Source organism: Phyllobates terribilis, unplaced genomic scaffold (assembly GCF_046119375.1).
Source record: "Phyllobates terribilis strain yellow unplaced genomic scaffold, ASM4611937v1 Scaffold_11__3_contigs__length_659146591, whole genome shotgun sequence".
Classification (NCBI taxonomy): Eukaryota; Metazoa; Chordata; class Amphibia; order Anura; family Dendrobatidae; genus Phyllobates; species Phyllobates terribilis.
This window is the reverse complement of record NW_027362771.1, coordinates 78,340,824-78,357,477: the sequence shown is the minus strand read 5'-3', so window position 1 is coordinate 78,357,477 and position 16,654 is coordinate 78,340,824. Positions and strand designations below refer to the sequence as shown.

Sequence of the window (16,654 nt, the reverse complement as noted above, 5' to 3'; positions counted from 1 at the left end):
GTCACACAGCACATGGCCAGATAAGATTGTAAAATGTTAAAATGACATTTCCCGGTGAATGCATTTGTCATGGTTGAAAGCAATACAAAAGTGCAAAAACACATAAAAAATGCTGCTTGTGAACATAGCCCAAGGTGTGGAGGAGTATTTTTGTTTTTGGTTATTTATTTTACCTTATACACAAGTCTTTACCCTGGAAAGGAAGTTCCTTAACATATTTCACAGGAAAACCGTTTCAGTTTCGTTTTTGAACGTTTTATTGTAAGCCCGTTAAAGTGGCTTAATACCTCTGACCACGTTGTTGACAGCAGTGACCTGGGGGTCAGAAATGCTTCCTGGGGCGATGCCCATGCTGTCCCCATGTCTTTTGAGCACTGTCACTATCGTTTTGGGCACTTTTTAGGCTTTCTACAGACTGCCGGGGGTGCCGCTGCAAAAATGCTCGGGTCTCCCATAGACTAACATTGGGCTCGTCGCTCGAGTCGAGCACCCGAGTATCACGGCGAGCTCGGCCCGAGCTTCAAGCACCCAAGCATTTTAGTGCTCGCTCAACACTAATGAAGACTAGCAACTATGTTGTTTCCAATATACAGTTTTCAGAGGCATGAGAGAGTCCTGCTCTTCTGTTTCTGTAGCATGTTTATAAGCAGCAGCACCGTGTAGGGTAGTACTAAGCAGTGTAGTTGTGATTACAGCTATTTGGTGAGATAAACACTATAAAACAATAAAAATCTTCTCTGTTTTTGCCATTCTTCTTCTCTATCGCACTCTTCTCTTCCCTCCTCTTCCCCTCTCTATAGACTGTGGCCATGATTCTTCAAGACAGGCATTTTTCACGTCAGTCTTGATGAGGGAGCCTGCTGAAGTCATACAAAATAATAGATGTAGTAATTTTTGATGTGGGATGTATTTATTTTTTGCATCAACTAATTTGAGAAAAACTGAAAATATTGTAATGAAAGTTATATTAACTTTATTTTCATGTCATGAATTAAAAAATGTTCTATGAAACTCAGTCGTGTCAAAATTTTGCAAATTGTTCTTATGTTCAGTTAGATATTGAATAAAATTCCTTTTCAAAAAGGGTGTGCTCATTTATGCTGAGCACTGTACAGGTGCTTCTTGCAAAATTAGAATATCATCAAAAAGTTAATTTATTTCAGTTCTTCAATACAAAAAGTGAAACTCATATATTATATAGAGTCATTACAAACAGAGTGATCTATTCCAAGTGTTTATTTCTGTTAATGTTGATGATTATGGCTTACAGCCAATAAAAACACAAAAGTCATTTTTCTCAGTAAATTAGAATACTTTATAACAGCTTGAGAAATGTTTTTAAAATCCGAAATGTTGGTCTACTGAAATGTATGTTTAGTAAATGCACTCAATACTTGGCTGGGGCTCCTTTTGCATCAATTACTGCATCAATGCGGCGTGGCATGGAGGCGATCAGCCTGTGGCACTGCTGAGGTGTTATGGAAGCCCAGTTTGCTTTGATATCAGCCTTCAGCTCGTCTGCATTGTTGGGTCTGGTGTCTCTCATCTTCCTCTTGACAATACCCCATAGATTCTCTATGGGGTTAAGGTCAGGCGAGTTTGCTGCCAATCAAGCACAGTGATACTGTTGTTTTTAAACCAGGTATTGGTATTTTTGGCAGTGTGGACAGGTGCCAAGTCCTGCTGGAGAATGAAATTTCCATCTTCAAAAAGCTTGTCAGCAGAGGGAAGCATGAAGTGCTCTAAAGTTTCCTGGTAGATGGCTGCGCTGACTTTGGTCTGGAAAAAACACAGTGGACATACACCAGTAGATGACATGGCTCCCCAAACCATCACTGATTGTGGAAACTTCACACTAGACCTCAAGCAGCTTGGATTGTGGCCTCTCCACTCTTCCTCCAGACTCTGGGACCTTGATTTCCAAATGAAATGCAAAATTTACTTTCATCTGAAAACAACACCTTTTTCTCCTTGACCCAGGTAAGATGCTTCTGGCATTGTCTATTGGTCATGAGTGGCTTGACACAAGGAATATGACACTTGTAGCCCATGTCCTGGATACGTCTGTAGTGGCTCTTGAAGCAATGACTCCAGCAGCAGTTCACACCTTGTGAATCTCCCCCAAATTTTTGAGTGGCCTTTTCTTAACAATCCTTTCAAGGCTGCAGTTATCCCGGTTGCTTGTGCACCTTTTTCTACCACACTTTTTCCTTCCACTCAACTTTCCATTAATATGCTTGGATACAGCACTATTTGAACAGCCAGCTTCTTTAGCAATGACCTTTTGTGGCTTACCCTCCTTATGGAGTGTATCAATGACTTTCTTCTGGACATCTGTCAAGTCAGCAGTCTTCCCATGATTGTGGAGTCTTCTGAAACAGACTAAGGGACCTTTTTAAATGTGTAGGAAGCCTTTGCAGGTGTTTTTTGTTAATTATTCTAATTTACTGAGATAATGACGTTTGTGTTTTCATTGGCTGTAAGCTATAATTATCAACATGAGCAGAAATAAACACTTGAAATTGATCACTCTGTAATGATTATATAATATATGAGTTTCACTTTTCGTATTGAAGAACTGAGATAAATTAACATTTTGATGATATTCTAATTTTGTGAGAAGCACCTGTATATATGTATTTACACAGTAGTATGCAGTTGCTGATTAGCCAAAAGTCAAAACTAACTGCTTAATATTTTGCTGTATGCAGCTACACAGTCCCATGCACAGTATGGCCTGTGTATACCCCACCTTTTCTATCAGAAAGCAAGTCATTCAACTCATGGCTCATTTGTGGGATTGGACTAGATGGCTAACCTCTACTCTCTATGAATATTAGAAAAACCTACAAGAAGCAAAATGAAAATAAACTCTGCTGTAAATAAATAAAAAGCAAGTGCATTTAAATAAAATAGGGTTCTTAGTAACACTGTTTTTGATCAAAAATAGTATGAAAGCTATCCCACCAGCGACAAGGTGAACTCGTTCGGGATAGAACCTACACTGTCTAATATTAAAAACCTTACCATGTGTCAAAGTTGACCTCCGTGTGAATAAGGACAGACTGAGGCCCCGGTCCCCAACTAGGAACACCAGCCAAGGGAAGCTTTTTAAATGTGTTGTGTTTTTGAAAATAAACCCTGCTGTAAAAAAATAAAAAGCAGGGTTCTTAGTAACACTGCAGGGTTTATTTTCATTTTGCTTCTTGTATGTTTTTCTGATTCATGGCCATTGTGAAACATGCATTTATATGCTGCGTGTATACTATTTTAAACCAAGCTCAAATTTTGTGTTTTTTTCTTTGTATATTTTGCATTCTGGGCAAACCTGGGTGTGGCCTCCATGCCTAGAGCTGGACAACACATTTAAAAAGCTTACCTTAGCTGGTGTTCCTAGTTTGGGACCAGGGCCTCAGTCTGCCCTTATTCACAAGAGATCAACTTTGACACATGGTAAGGTTTTTAATATTAGACAGAGTAGATTCTATCCCGAACGGGTTCACTTTGTCGCTGGTGGGATAGCTTTCATACTATTTTTGATCAAAAGCAGTGTTACTAAGAACCCTATTTTATTTAAATGCACTTGCTTTTTATTTATTTACAGCAGGGATTATTTTCATTTTGCTTCTTGTAGGTTTTTCTGATTCATGGCCATTGTGAAACATGCATTTATATGCTGCATGTATACTATTTTAAACCAAGCTCAAATTTTGTGTTTTTTTCTCTATGAATATTAATACACCTTTGGAGCATAAAAATCTATCACTGATCTTTCCTTGGGACACTTTTGATAGATACTAACTAGAGATGGGCAGATTGATTTGTGGGACACTGGTCCATTAGGTAGGTCAATAGACTCTGGCCACCATAAGGAAGGCTCCGTAATCTCTTACCTTTCAAGATCCTTGGTATGACTTTTGATTAGCCAGGCTGGCTTAGTATGGTCACTGTAGCGTAATGCACAGAAGATGTTGCACCAGCCAGGTTAATCAAAACCTAAAAGAGAAATCACCTGCACATGTTTTCAGAACTTCAGTCACCCACACCATTAAAATGAGGAATTCAGCCTACCTGTGCACACTCAAAGGCTTCCAAAGTATTGGCATGGCTTACCTCTATGAAACGGCACAGGAGCTTCTGATGTGATCTATGCTTGCACTATGGCTGTTGATACAGATAGATATAATAGAATGAATTTTGAGAGATCGGTGTCAGGGGCTAAGGATATGTTTTTACGATATGCACTTAGAAGAATACAGGAGATACATGATGAAAATTAGACTGTACTCACAACAACCTTTGCCTAAATCAGTACGACAGGTGAATATAAGAAAAAAAAACCTTTGTTTTATTTCTTATCAGAGAAATCACTTCCCTCTCCCCTCTCACCTCTTAAACTTGTTATAAACTCTGAAAAAAACAGCTCAACTAGGCCTGCCAGGACACAGCCCAATATACACTTTGGAGAGAGGAGATGGAAGGAGAAATGTGGAGCAGGGAGCGGAAACAGGCAGAAGGAGAAATAGAAAGATCGAGGTAAGCTTTCTAACAAGCCTTTTACCTCACCACAGAGCTGATTCACATTCAGACAGCTCAGTACTGCAGTATAATATCCTCAGTACTGCTGCTGCCTGTCTCTGTGGGCTAAAAAATGAATGCAGAGCAGGAATGTCTCTTTGTGTACTGTGCTGTGTATTGGGAAAATCACAGCGGCTGATCTGCTCCCACCAGCTCAGAGTCAATTGTAAATAAAGAGCTAACAGAGGAAAACAAGTATACATTCAGGATACAAGTCATACAATGGCCAGAAATCATGTTATTCCTCATATGCAAACAGAGGACAGCTTATTTGAAAAGTTTTTTTGACAGTATAGTTACTCTTTAAAACACCAATGTTGTAAACCATGATGCCATAGATCATCAAAATACGAAAAAAATTAGTAGAAGACACTAGTCAATTGTCTGCTCTCTTCTAAACTGTGGCAATTTGTGATTTTAAGCTAATGCCACAGTTTATATGCTCTGAAATACACTGATTGCATATGACTACCCCTAACACTAATAGTCCTAAGCATAACTCTACACCTATACCCTAAATTTGTGTAGCGGGGTGAAATCTATGTAAACTGAAAGAAGTACGGTGTATCTAGTAGAGTTTATTTCTCTCTGCAGATGATGCTGCCACCTGCTGCCTGCTTTTATTATAGATTTAGAATATAACAGGTTTAATCTGTTTATTTTATGTCCCAAATGCCAAATGGATCATCAAAACTCAGCAGCACGGGGGAGAAGTATTTCAAAAACCTTCAGAAAGCTTTGATTGGCAATTTTAGATCTTTGGTGGCTGGGGGCAGGGCTTTGCAGGCTTCTTTGAAAAGCTCACAGAAAAAAAGCCTCCTTGGCTGGAAAACCACCAACCTGACAATCCTGAGTAAACTATTTATATGATTTGGCATTACAAATAACTATAAAGCTCTTTTCCACATTGATCTCTGTCAATCATGTGAAGTTGTACATGTAGCTGCTGAAATTAAGATGAGTCCTGGGAATAAGCAATACATCTAGGGAACTGTTAGGTGAGCAATCAGGAATAACCTACAGCGAAGCAAAGATGCATTTAAAGGGAGCCTGTCAGCATGTTTTTATACCCCAAACTAACAAAATAAAAGTCCCTGTAATTTTAATTACATCTATACCTTTGTTTTATATGTCTGTGTCTCTTTTTTTATAGAAATCCATTAGTGAATTTTTATGATAATGAGACGCAAGTGCAGGGGGCTTGACCTGCACTTACTGCTCTCTGGCCTCTCTCGTTCCCTGCCTGTTGCTGGCCTCCTGTCAGAGAGTTATAGGTTACTTTTCTCTGTGATCTGCTCCCTTGTCCGAGATCGTGGCCAGATTTATAAGTGGTGAGGTGAGTATATATATTTTTTTCTATTTAACCTTTTGCCAGCCACTAATCTCTCTGGTCGACGCCACTGCTCCCTAACTCCTTACCGGTCCTGCATCATCGGCCTGGTGTGCACTCTGGATCAAGTTTTTTGGCTGTGAACAGGCTCTGGAGTTCATTGTGCATGCTCCAGGGCCTACTTGCGGCCATAAGTCCCGGCCTAGAGTGAACACCAGACTCCAGGCACAGAAGGTCACTGCGCATGCATAGTTATCTCTGGGTCCTAGTCAAGGTGGAAAGCCCCAGCCTAGAGTGATCACCAGGGTAGAGAAATGACACAACAGATGCACAGAGGACTGTAGCGGAAGTGGGCAAAGAAGGAAGTGGTACAGATGAATATAGGCATTTTTTAGTTTTTACATCTTATTTTTAGAATGTTCTGGGGTCTACAGAGACCCCAGAGAATAATAAGAGACATTAAATTATTTGCTGTTAATTTCCTGTTACAATCTGCTCGAGCAAACAAATTAGAATTTTATTAGATCTGCTCATCACTACCTCAAAGCCTTTATTGAAAATGTATTATTACAAGTTTTACATACTATATCATTGCAGATCAAACATTGGTCAAATCATTCATTCTGGTTGCCACATTTTAGACTTAGTAAGAAACTGTATACTTAAGGGCAGAATAAACAAATTGTTAAGACTCACCTGATCAGTTGGATTCTCTAAGATGAAGGTCAAGGAGAACAATATGAACTGAACATGCTGGTACAGAAGGCAAGACTTGCTGGATGGTTCATAAAACAGCAAGGACCAGGACATCAGGTAGACAAGCGAAGCTGGGCACACCAGAAGACACAAAGCCAAGAGTGACACACACACTCAGGAACTGAAGATAAATAGACAGTTCAAGACAAATGGCACCGTTTGCAATGTGAACAAGTCCTATCATTCAGTTTTACTTCCAAAAAATAAAGGGTTAATCAGCAAACTAATGGATAACCACTGCCAGCAGTGGTGAACAAGTAAGCTTGATTGTAAAGAATATACACTCTGATGCAAAAACATTTGTAATGTGAACAAGTCCAGACATGAGTTTGCTATGCTTACAGCAATTGAAAGATTAGTGGCAGGTCTGAGCCAGGAAGTAAATGCAGACTGAAGAACAAACAGGAGTTTGCTGAGATCATTGCCAGTTGAGATAACTAGTAATAAAACTCCAAGGTACAGGGTAATGGTATGTGCCCACGATGCAGATTTGAAGCAGAAATTTCCTGAGCATTTCTGCATCTCCTTGGCAGAAAAAAACGCATGCGGATTTTACATGCGTTTTTTCAGCGTTTTTCAAGCATTTTTACATGCGCTTATGCATGCGTTTTTTTTAAGCGGTTTTCCAAGCAATTTTGAGCATCACTTGGAAAAAGGCATGACAAGATGGTCACACAATATAAATCCATGCAACTGGCATGAATTTATATTGTGTGACCAAATTATGAGAAGATTTCTGCTTCAAATCGTGCATCTAGTGTAAATAAAAATAATTTAAAAGTAAAAAGAAAAAAAAACTTTATACTCACCTCTCCGGCGGCCCCCGGTCTCCTCCCAGCGGCAATCCTCTCTCCTCGGTGGTCTGCGGTGTACTGGCAGGACCTGCGGTGACGTCATTTAGTCAGCTGATGGTCACGCGACCGCTGACATCAATGGTCAGCTGATGGTCGCGTGACCATCAGCTGACTAAATGACATCACTGCAGATCCTGCCAGTACACCGCGGGCCACCGAGGAGAGAGGATCGCTGCCGGGAGGAGACCGGGGGCCGCCGGAGAGGTGAGTATAAATATTTTTTTTTTATTTTTTAACTTTATAATTCTTTTTTTACCTTGCAGGTATGATGGTACCCGGGTCGGATGAGAGTCTCCTCTTCTCCCAACCCGGGTACCATCCGCACATTGAACCGCATAATATCTGCATGTATATATGTATACATGAGGATATTATGTGGTTCAATGCAAGTCAATGGGCGCGATTTCGCGGTGAAATCAAGCCCAAATTGGTTGTGCTGCGGATTATTCCGCAATGATAATCCGCTGCGGAAATTTCCACAGCATGTGCACAAGCGGATTATCATTGGGAAACATGGCAGACATCTTGTAATGCGTTTCCGCGGCGGAAATGTCGCCGTGGAAACGCATTAAATCTGCATCGTGGGCACACAGCCTAACAGAACACATGGCTTACATAGAGTGGTTAGCTCTTTTATTTATTTATTATTTATTTATTTTACTTGCATATATAGCACCATTAATTCCACAACGCTTTACAGATATCATCACTGTCCCCACTGGGGCTCACAATCTAAAACCCTATCAGTATGTCTATGGAGTGTGGGAAGAAACAAGAGTACCGAGAAGATACTCACACATAGGGAGAACATACAGGTGCTTCTCACAAAATTAGAATATCATGAAAAAGTTAATTTATTTCAATTCTTCAATACAAAAAGTGAAACTCATATAATATATAGAGTCATTACAGAGTGATCTATTTCAAGTGTTTATTTCTGTTAATGTTGATGATTATGGCTTACAGCCAATGAAAACACAAAAGTCATTTTCTCAGTAAATTAGAATACTTTATAACAACAGTTTGAGAAATGTTTTTAAAATTTGAAATGTTGGCCTACTGAAATGTATGTTCAGTAAATGCACTCAATACTTGGTTCGGGGCTCCTTTTGTATCAATTACTGCATCAATGTGGCGTGGCATGGAATGGAGGCGATCAGCCTGTGGCACTGCTGATGTGTTATGGAAGCCCAGGTTGCTTTGATAGAAGCCTTCAGCTCGTCTGCACTATTGGGTCTGGTGTCTCTCATCTTTCTCTTGACAATACCCCATAGATTCTCTATGGGGTTAAGGTCAAGCGAGTTTGCTGGCCAATCAAGCACAGTGATAATTTTGTTTTTAACCCAGGTATTATTACTTTTGGCCGTATTGGACAGGTGCCAATCCTGCTGGAGAAAGAAATTTTAATCTCCAACAAGCTTGTTGACAGAGGGAAGCGTGAAGCACTATAAAATTTCCTGATAGACGGCTGCACTGACTTTGGTCTTGATAAAACACCTTGGACCTACACCAGCAGATGACATGGCTCCCCAAACCATCACTGATTGTGGAAACTTCACACTAGACCTCAAGCAGCTTGGATTGTGGTCTCTCCACTCTTCCTCCAGACTCTGGGACCTTGATTTCCAAATGAAATGCAAAATTTACTTTCAACTGAAAACAACACCTTGGACCACTGAGCATCAGTCCAGGTCTTTTTCACCTTGGCCCAGGTAAGTTGCTTCTGGCGTTGTCTATTGGTCATGAGTAGCTTGACATAAGGAATGCGACATTTGTAGCCCATGTCCTGGATACGTCTGTGTGTGGTGGCTCTTGAAGCAATGACTCCAGCAGCAGTCCACTCATTGTGAATCTCCCCCAAATTTTTGAATAGCCTTTTATTAACAATCCTTTCAAGGCTGCGGTTATCCTGGTTCCTTGTGCACCTTTTTCTGCCACACTTTTTCTTTCAACTCAACTTTCCATTAATATGCTTGGATACAGCACTCTGTGAACAGCCAGCTTCTTTAGCAATGACTAGTGATGAGTGAGCACTAAAATGCTCAGGTACTCGTAGCTCGGGTCGAGCAAATTGGAATGCTTGAGTGCTCAGTCCGAGCAACGAGCCCAATGTAAGTCTACAGGAAACTCGACCATTTTTTCGGTGACCCCCCCCGGCGGTCTACAGAGGGCCTAAAAATTGCCCAAATCGATGGGAACAGTGCTCAAATGACATGGGAATAGCATAGGGAAGACCCCTGGAAGCATCTTTGACTCCCAGGTCACTGCTGTCAACAATGTTGTCCGAGGTATTACGCAGTGACTGCAAGGGCTGTCAAAAATTTAGATGCACCCCAATACCCCTTTGAAGAGACATAGAGGAGGGTCTCAGTAAAAAAAAATGTTACCATTATAATGGAGTGTGTCTCCTATAGTGGTAATGTCCATGCAGTGACTGCAAGGGCCGCCAAAATTTGGGAAAAACCCTAATACCAATTTAAAGACACATAGAGCTGAGCCACAGAAACGACATGTTCCCATTAAAAAAGAGCGGGTCTGTAATTGTGGAACCCCTGCGGGTCCAGTCGCCACAGAGGTACTGCATCTCAGCCAGAGGTGTGTTACCCCATTCTCAGGTAAGGAGGGAGCACTACTCGGGACCCACACACTCACATCCAACACACACCACTCCAGAGGGAAGGGCGAGATTGCTCCTGAGGGAGTGCACAGTCCCTGTCTCTGTCAGGAGGGTGGAACTAAGTGGAGGGGGTGGGTGGAGGAAGAAGTTTAGGGGAGCACAGACAGAAAGAGTATAAAAGACAGGTAGAAACATCTAGAAGGGTCCATTTTCCTGGTTCCAATGCTTGGAGCAGGAGTTCAGTGGAGAGTGAGGAGTAGGGCCCAGTGAGAGGGGCCCAGCAGGAGGAGAGTGAGGAGAGAAGACCGGAGCAGGGAGGAGGGCTCCAGAGACAGAAGGGATCCTAGGGGCACAGCGAGTGTGGGAAGCCAACCGTGCGCCCGAATTCACGCCAACCGTGGAGGGATCAAGGCCGCAGGAAGGGACCGGCCCCTGACTAGTGGAGTACTTTAAGGCTCAGCTAGCAAACTGGAGGTTGCGGTATCTTTATGTGCCATAGCCCAAATCCACACATAATCGCTGAAAAGGTGGCCAGGTGGCCATATAGGACCAAGGGGACAGACCTGACGTCGCCCGACAAGGCCCGCAGCCACTGGCTCAGGGATACAGTGTGTGAGGCGCAGGGCAGGAGGGCGAGAGCCAGCGCAGAGGTAGACAACCTGGAGAGGTACACAGAAATGGGTCCTGTGCAAGTGCTTCTAAGTTATCTGAGAGTTGGCTGGATCACTTCCCCGGAGGACACAGGACGATGTGGGCGATTATAATCTGGCCATTGTAACCTGGAGTTGCTTGACAACTGTGAGTAAATACCTGAAGACTGCACCCCACTGTGTCCTTGTCTCATTGCTGCGCCACCTGCCTTGCACTACACCAACAACATCTACTTCATCAATCACTATATACTGCCCTGGGGCTTAGCTCTGCCTGTGGAGAGCTGCACGATCTCTGCTGCGTCACCATCAGCCCCAGTGTATCTGAAAAGCAGCGGTGGCCACCTATAGCCGCATACCATGGTTGGCGTCACAAATTTTATCCCCAAAAACGTTATTCCCCAATTGACTTTTCCTTTTCTTTATTTGACCGCCCTGGGCCATGGACCGGGTCACCGCCACCGTGACTACTCCAATAGGGAAGGACCGGCCCGGCTACCGAATACACCACGGACCCAGGGGGCGCGTCATTATACAGTTATAGGGTATGCAGTGAGTCCAACGGCTGTCAAAATGTAGAAAAAACCCCAATAACAATTTAAAGACACATAGCGCTGGGCCACAGTAACGACATGTTCCCATTAGAAAGGAGTGGATCTCCCATACTGTTTGCCTATGAAGTGAATGCAACAACTGCCAAAAATTTGGAGGAACTTAAATGTCCCTTGCAAGAGACATAGAGGTCGGAGAGCTTCCTGAAAACAAATGTTCCCATTATTAGGAAGTTGGTCTCACATGCTGCTTGCCTATGCAGTGAATGCAACAGCTGCCAAAAATTTGGAGGAACTCCAATGTCCCTTGCAAGTGACGTAGAGGTCAGAGGGCCTCCTGAAAACAATGTTCCCATTATTAGGAAGTGGGTCTGTATGCTATTTGCCTATGCAGTGAATGCAGCGGCTGCCAAAAATTTGGAGGAACTCCAATGCCCCCTGCAAGAGATGTAGAGGTCGGAGGACCTCTTGAAAACAATGTTCCCATTATTCGGAAGTGGGTCATGCCATGGTGATATGGTAGATATTGTGGTGATATGGTGGTGGAGTATGAGGATGTGGAGAAGGAAGGGGACAAGAGAAAATAGACAAAATCAGGAAGCTTATACCCATGTCTGGGTGTGAAGACAGAGGTGCATGCGAATAGAATTAGACCTCCCAAAAAAAAGACACTGTATTTGAGTTTATGCTACGCTGTTATCATTCGGTGCTGTTGAGAAGTCTGGCCCAATCCAGCCCTTGTTCATTTTTATAAGAGTCAGCCTGTATGCATTTTCAGTTGACAGGCGAATGCGCTTATCGGTTATAATTCCACCAGCGGCACTTAAAACCAGCTTTGACAAAACGCTAGCGGCATGGCAGGCCAGGACCTCCAAGGCGAAGACAGCCAGTTCATGCCACATGTCCAGCTTGGATACCCAATAAAGGTACAGAGGAATCACGGAGGAAGTTGGTACGGTCGTCAAGGTACTCCCTCACCATCTTCCAAAACGTTTCCCTCCTTGTGAGAGTACCCTGTGCATCAGGGCCTGAGAAAACTGCCCCAGAACTTTGACAGTGTTCCCCTGCATCTGCTGGATTGGATTTGTGTCTTTCTCACGTGTACTCCTTGGTTGTCCAACGAACTGTGACCTCTGCCGCCAGCATTTTCAGATAGGAATTTTTTTAATAATTCCACAACAAGGGCATTCTGGTACTGCCCCATTTAATTAGGCCTGTCTAGCGTGGGAATAAGAGACAGAAAGTTTTCCTTGGACAACACTAGGGTCACGGGAAAGGCAGCGTAACATAAACTCAGCCATATCTGCCAGACTGCTACAAGGCAAGACTTCCGTGTCCTCACTAAGAGGACGGCGGACCATGCTCTCCTCCTCATACTCCTTCTCCTCCTCTTCCTCCTCCTCCTCCTCTGTGTCCTCAGGCAATCCACGCTGAACAGACGGTATGACAGTTGTGCAGGTAGTACTGTCTATAGTGCAGGAAACTAGCTCCTGTTCTTCCTCCTACTCATTGTCACCCAATCCACGTTGGGATGAGATGAGGCTGGGCTGTGTGGAATCAACCTATATAGTTCCTTGCTCCATCTCATGTGCTCCACCTGCAATGCATTCTCTTTAATTGTGAGCAGAGATCGTTTCAGAAGACAGGGAAGCGGGATGGTGATGCTAATTATGGCGTCATCGCCGCTCACCATCTTGGTGGAGTCCTCAAAGTTTTGGAGTATGGTACAGATGTCTGACATCCATGTCCACTCCTGATATTTTGTGTGTGGAGTCTGACCTGAATACCTACAGCCTTGTTAATGCTGATAGTCAACAACTGCCCTCTTCTGTTCACAAATCCTTCCCAACATCTGCAATGTAGACTTGCAACTTGCCAGGACTTCGCACACCAGTCGGTGAGATGGAAGCTGCAAACGCTGCGAAAGCACCGCAAGGGCGGAGAAAGCTGTAGCCGACTCTCTAAAATGGACACACATGCAGCATACTTTGACAAGCAGATGCGACAGATCTGGGTAGGATTTGAGAAACCGATAAACCACGAGGTTAAGCACATGGGACAGGAATGGTAAGTGTCACACATGAGCATTCCTGGCTGTAGGTTCAGCAGTTTCAGCCACAGATCTGCCTGCTCTTTCAGAGCAGTCCACAACACATCAGCGGTGTGTGGTCTGTCACCTAAACATATTAGCTTCAGCATAGCCTGTTGCCGCTTGGCCGAGGCAGTGCTGCAGTGCTTCCAGTTTCTGACTGATGTGATCATTTTGGAGATGGAGACTGAAGAGGAGGAGGAGGTGCAGGAGCTGTAGAATGTGGAAGCAACCATGATTGTCACAGGGCTCGCAATCCTCTGAGTCGGGAGGATGTATCCCATCCCAAAGTCTGACTGGGTCCCGGCTTCCACTATAATAACCCAGTGTGCCATCAGCAAGATTTGCCATCCCTTCCCAAAAGCACTTGTCCACGTGTCTATGGTTAGGTGGACTTTTCCTGTAGCTGCGTTGTTGAGGGCATGGCTAATGTTGTGGGATGTGCTCAAGTAATTCGGGGACGGCACATCGGGAGAAATAGTGGCGGCCGGGGACCGAGTACTGAGGGACGGCCAATGTCATAAGGTTGTGGAAAGCTTCCTTCTCCACAAGCCTAAAAGGCAACAATTTGAGTGCAAGCAGTCACGAAATGTGTGAATTTAGTAGTGTGGCCTGTGGGGTGTTGGCTGCATATTTGCGCTTGCTGGGGTAGGGACAACTGAACGCTGCGCAGGGACAAGGACGTGGACTTGCTTGCAGATTGTGCTAGTTGAGAGTGTTCAATGACACTTGCAGGGCGGGAGGCATCTTGGCATGCGCCATGTACAGGGGATTGGTGTGCACGCATAACAGTGGAAAAAGCACTGGTGTTTCACCCACAGACACTGTTTCTGGACCCTGGGGTTCGGCCCACTTAGTAGGGTGCTTTGCTGCTATGTGCTTGATCATGCTGGTGGTGGTCAAGTTGCTAGTTTTGCTACCCCTGCTGATGCTGGCCTGGCAAGTGGTGCAAATGGCCTTTTTGGGGTTATCTGCAGAGTCTTTAAAAAATAACCAGACTCGGGAAAACCTAACAGTTGTTCTGGCGTGTTGGTGGTACGGGGAACGCTTTCCCGCCTTGTGTCTGCTGCCACCACACTGCTTCTTCCTGTCTGTTGTGGTGCTACACCTCCCTCCCCATGTGTGCTGCTGTCCTTGCTCTGCATGTCCCCTGCTAGGTTGGGTCAGTTACTATATCATCCACCACCTCTTCTTCCACTTCTGCTCCCTGGTCCTCCTCCTGACTTTCTGGCAATTGTGTCTCATTATCATCATCATCCACATCATGCGACAGTAATTGCACTTTCCCACCGCTGCCTTCATGTGACCATGGCTGCTCAAATAGTTGGGCATCACTACGTGCGTTCTCCTCTTTACTCACTTGAAGCTGGCTGGGCGAGAGGCCCGAATCTATAAATGGAAAAGTGAACAGCTCTTCTGAGTGTCCAAGAGTTGGATCAGTTGTCTCCAGGTATTCGGCATGGTGGGAGGAAGGAGGATCAGGGTGAAGAATATGCGGTCTAGACTCACGGCTTCTGAGACTTGACCGTGGGGAAGACAGAGTGGTAGTGGTGGTGGCAAAGTGACTGGAAGCATTATCTGGTATCCAACCGACAACCTTTTGATATTGCTCTGGGTTCAATAGTGGTGTGCTGCAATCCCCTCGTAATTGGGACAGGAAGGTCGAGTGACAAGATGTGGGTGTTTGTTGTGGCAAAATTTCAGCTTGCACTCGACCTCTGCCTCTGCATGCACCATCACCATCACGTCCACTTCCCCGTCCCTTGCCACATCTTGGCCATTTTAAATTGAGGACAATATTTTCCACGTTCACTAGAAATGGCAGATTTTGGAACGCAGTTCTATGTGAGATACGTCTGACAGAGAACCACGGTTTTAAATAGCAGACCTGTAATTTACTAATACTATTCTTCATAGACACCTAGTGTGAATAGCTTGACCGACACACTGCAACGAAATGGAAGGCTGAAATGGCTGATTTTGGAACACAGTTATATATGTGATACGTCTGACAGAGAACCACGGTTTTAAATAGCAGGCCTGTAATTTACTAATACTATTCTTCACAGAGACCTAGTGTGAATAGCTTGACCGACACACTGCAAAGAAAGTGGAAGGCAGAAATGGCTGATTTTGGAGCACAGTTATATGTGATATACGTCTGATAGAGAACCATGGTTTTAAATAGCAGGCCTGTAGTTTAGTAATACTATTCTTCCCAGACACTTGGTGTGAATAGCTTGACCGGCACGCTGCAACAAAATGAAAATGTAAGCCAATATTTTCCAAGTTCAGTTCAAATTTCTGGATTTTTATCGCTGTAATATGGAAAATATCTGGCTGTATTCTGCAGTGCAAATGGAGCAGAAAATTGTGTACTCTGGTTGCTTTTTAAGCAAATAATCAGGATTATGATAAAAAAAAATTCGCCCTGGCCCTTGATATATGGGGCTATGTCTACAAATATCTGTAAGAACAGCAGCAGCAGGAACATGCTATGGACCCTCTTGCCCTATATGCACTACAGTCTGCCACATACACTGCCTGCCTGCGTAATTCCTGCTATCACCTTCACCACTGAAAATATACACCTTGGTTAGTCCTCAGAACGACTGTTAGTTCGGATGGATATATAGATATATGTTGTAGAATACGTATACTAATTTTAAACAAGCAATTCTCTCCCTGACTCAGCTGCAGCTCTCCCTACTCTGCCTGATTCCGGGGTAGACTGTGATGAGCATGGCGGCGCCGGGTCTTATATAGACCTGATGACGCTGTGCGGCCAGCCAATCACTGAATTGCCCACAACCAACATGCCTACGGCATTGCAGTGCGTGGCAAGCAATCCCTGCATGTTCATTGGCTCTCTAAAAAGTGCCAAACATGCAGGGTGAGTACCCAAGTTCCCGCCTGAGCAAGCCGGAAATACTCGCTGAGCCTGTCGAGCAACGTGATGCTCGGGCGAGTACCGAGCAGTGGCCAGCACGTTCACTCATCACTAGCAATGACTTTTTGTGGCTTACCCTCCTTGTGGAGTGTGTCAATGACTGCCTTCTGGACATCTGCCAAGTCAGCAGCCTTCCCCATGATTTTGGAGCCTACTGAAAGAGACTAAGGGACCTTTTTAAAAGCTTAGGAGTTTTTGCAGGTGTTTTTTGTTAATTATTCTAATTTACTGAAATAATGACTTTTGTGTTTTCATTGGCTGTAAGCCATTATCATCAAC

At 43.9% G+C, this 16,654-nt stretch overlaps 1 long non-coding RNA gene across 1 annotated transcript; it reads right to left on the bottom strand.

The window, feature by feature from the left end:
• Window positions 1-299: 299 nt before the first annotated feature.
• Window positions 300-6,929, bottom strand: LOC141164992 (uncharacterized). Its single transcript, XR_012251018.1, has 3 exons — window positions 6,605-6,929; window positions 4,114-4,164; window positions 300-860 (listed from the first exon to the last, which is right to left on the bottom strand). It is a non-coding gene; the product is annotated as an uncharacterized lncRNA (long non-coding RNA).
• Between the last annotated feature and the right edge of the window lie 9,725 nt (window positions 6,930-16,654).